Source organism: Brassica oleracea, chromosome C8 (assembly GCF_000695525.1).
Source record: "Brassica oleracea var. oleracea cultivar TO1000 chromosome C8, BOL, whole genome shotgun sequence".
NCBI lineage: Eukaryota > Viridiplantae > Streptophyta > Magnoliopsida > Brassicales > Brassicaceae > Brassica > Brassica oleracea.
In genome coordinates this window covers 15,446,627-15,450,527 of record NC_027755.1, presented here as the reverse complement: position 1 = coordinate 15,450,527, position 3,901 = coordinate 15,446,627, and positions in this window count along the sequence as shown.

Genomic DNA, 3,901 nt, shown 5'->3' with positions numbered 1-3,901 from the left:
TAGAGTTTAAGATTTATCCTAGAGTTTAGGGTTTACCCAAGGGTTTAGGGTTTAGGATTTAGGGTTTAGGGATTAGGATTTAGGGTTTAATGTTTTGCTGACGACGTTAAAAATATTTTTTTTGTAATTACTACTATTTTTTATTTATTTCTTTTTACCTTTTAATTTTAAAAAGATATTATAATTTGACAATATTTTGTTTCCTTTTTTAAAAGATATCGAATATGAAATAACACAATCCTATTGGTTGGTGAACCTAGAGGTTCATCCTAGGGGGTGAACCCAAGAATAAGTCCCCCCCCCCTTGTAACTTTTTGCTATTGTTTTGTCGTTTAAACTGATGATAAGTTTTTATGCTAATGTTTGTTTATTAAATAGTTTTAACATTTTGCAACACTACAATTTTTATCGATTATAAAATGACGAATACAAATGTTGGTCTCTTAAATATATCATCATTCTTGAAGAGTTAACATATTACATCTTATTTTAATTATTTTTAAGGTTTCATATGTACAAAAAAAATTAAGTTTTGCGGCTGACACAAATCACCAAAACCAAATAGGCAACATCGATTGTATAATGACGAAAGGGGATTAGGTTTATTGCTCTTGATTTGCTTACTATTGACTCTTCATAAGTGAGTTTATTATCTACCTCTATAAAATTATGCTTTCATTCTCGTCTTTGTTTTATTGATATGAATTAAGTTTCTTTTTTTAGTTTCTTCTATGAATTCGGTGAATTAAATAAGTGTCATTTAAAAAAAAAATTGGACATCTGTAAAATTAGTTTCACTCCAGATACATATCTAAGAATCAAAATTTTGAAAAAAATCACAGACAAACTATATTACAGATTAGTGTTCAAATCTAATATATCAAACTGTTATAGAATATATAAGTGCATAATCGAAATATAAATGTCTGTCTAGTATATATATTCACCAGTTCGGTTTAAAAACCATCTAATTCTAGAATAACAAAAAAAATTACTTATTTCACCAGTTCGAGGAATATTTGAATCCAAACGGGTAATATCCGAATCCGAATGGATATCCGAAGATAACCAAACATAAGTATATTTAACCCTATATTTCTAGTTTATTTCTCTCATTTTAGTCACAATATTTATATTAATGATGCTTATTGCTCAAAATTAGATAATATACATATAGTTATAGACAACATTATTTGCTACTCACTTAAAATATATATCAACCTCTTGTTTCTTGCATTAACAAAAGTTTCATCTAAACTTTCAAAACAACAACTAAATTAGTGTCTTTCTATTTTTAAAGTTTTATCTTCAAACCTATTAATAGTTTAATTTTTAAAAAATTAGAAAACCAGTTAAAATAGATTTTAAATACAAAAAACTTAAAAATGAATCATTTATTTATTTTTTCTTCAAAATTTAAATATCCAAACACGGCCCAAAATATCTGAACCCGAACATAAAATACCCGAATCCGACTCAAAGTGTAGAAATATCTGAACGGGTTTTATACCTTTATACTGAAATACCCGATACGAACCCGAATGTGTATCCGAACGCCTACCCCTACGATATATGATCATCATTTGTATCTTGCTTGAACAAAAAAAAAAAGTTTAACCATTGATCACAAAATTTTCAATGTGGGACTTTTACCATTTTTAGTAATTTATAATCGTTTTTAAAAATTCAAAATATAACATATAAGAAAAAATCTAATTTTTTTTATTATATGCTTAATGCGATTGTTTAATTTATTTTAATAGTATAAAATTAAACAAAAAAAAGAGAGGTTAGAAAAATTGTTATCAAATATGTATTATTCATAATCATTAATTGTCGTATATATGTTAACTATATTAGGTAATTTTGTAGCTTTATTTAAGGAAAGAAAAATTATTATTTTGTGCACTACTAATTAATTTGATAGTTAGTTTAATAAAAATAATAGTATATGTTTATATGGACCAACTTATTTTTCTAACAATTATAAGAATCATTCTCGTGATGACACGTGGCTACGAAAATATGTTGTAGTGCTCCAGGATTAATATATAGGGAATATGTTTGCATTTCCATATTTTAATGTAGGGTTTAGATTTGCAGTTTAGTTTTTCTTCATATACATTCGATGGATTAACATTTGGATTTATTGATCTTTACTAGGTTGAATGCTTTATCGTTTTCAATATTATCATCTTATCAATATGTTTCAAATTCATTCATTTAAATTTCAGATTTAATTTTTTCTATATATGTTCTATATATATGGATTGCCGAATTCAGTATTAATCAATTTTAGTTAACTAATTATGTACCATAATTTATGATATTTGTTATTCTGATCGTCAGTTTAAAGTTAACTAATTACGTACGACAATTTAAGAACATCTTTTATGATTGTCTAAAATGTTGTTTATCAGAGAGGAACTGCTACTTGACTTCATCTTCTCCGAAGCTTCAATTTTACGATCTCATCTACATCCACATGCCTCCGAAAAAGAAGAAAAAAACTCGTAATCTCCTCCGGGGCTCTTCGAAGATGGCCCGTCTCCAAGGAGCGTTGAAACCCTCCACTTCGGTCCGGTCGTTACAACAGTCGTCTCTCGCCGGCGCTTCAAGCGCTGATGCTGTAATTGCTGCTTCGGTGGCACCCACGACTGAGGTTTCGCCGTCGACCCCTGAGGTCTCTGTAGATCTGAGTTTGGGTCACCTACCACTACCGCTAGCTCCTGTTCTTGAGTTTGGCAATTCATCACCTCTCACGCCATGTGAGCTTGACGTTACCCCTACAGTATCGGAGGAGGTAACTCCTGACGCTACAATAGAGGTTTCCCTTCCAATCCAGGAAGTGGTTAGTAGAGACATCCCTCATGGAGCCCTGCAGAAGGCTGCTACCCTGGGGGAGTACTCTGGAACTAAGAGCTACGCCAGTTTAGTCAAGGACTCTGCGACTTTGGAAGAGCTAGGAACACCCTCTGAACACGTATCGGGGGTACCTTTCGTTCTTATCCCGGATGAAAATATAGAATCAGCTAAGGAGGAGTTTCGTGATTACATCTTCGCTAGATTCCACGGGGACTGGCCTTCCATGGGTCGTATAATCGGTGTTGTTAATGCCGTATGGGCTAAGACAGGGCCGCGAATCTTTGTCCACATGGTGGGCGCTGGGGAGTATCTATTAAAAGTCACGTCTGCTAAGACAAGGGAGCACCTCCTCTCCAGGACTTGTTGGAACATTGCGGGATTCCCGATGTTTGTTGCTCCATGGTCGCATGATTTTACTCCGGAGGAAGCTCCGATTACAAGTGCGGTGGTTCCAGTAGAGCTAAGGGGAGTCCCTTACTTGCTGTTCAACAAGGAGAGTTTGAGTCGGCTGGCCACAGCAGTAGGCAAACCTGTGTCTTTGGCTCCGGAAACAGAGCGGAAGGAAAACTTTCAGGTTGCAAAGTTATTTGTGCGTGTGGATCTCACACGGGAGCTCCCCTCAAAGATGATCTCTGGGTTTTCAAATGGGAAAGAAAATGAGATAACTATTTCTTACCCTTGGCTCCCACTAAAGTGTAATGCTTGTGGTAAATATGGTCATCTCAACACCAAGTGTCGTGCCCTGCCTCGTAGTAACACGGAAGGCAGAAGACGTTCTCCTAGTCCAACGAATGAGGAGGATAAGGGGAGGAAACAGTCTAGGCAAGGACGTCGTAGGAGAGGAGGTAAAGCTGGTACTCACAACAAGGAGCGATCGGTAGATGGTGATGCGAAGAAGGGTGTCACATCCTCTCAGGGTTTGGAAGATGGTGAAATACCTCCTGAGGAGCATACAGAGGACACCACTGTAACAACTCCGGTTAGGGAGAATGGCATTCCTGAATCATCTGATAAGACTGTCCCACCGGATATCTCT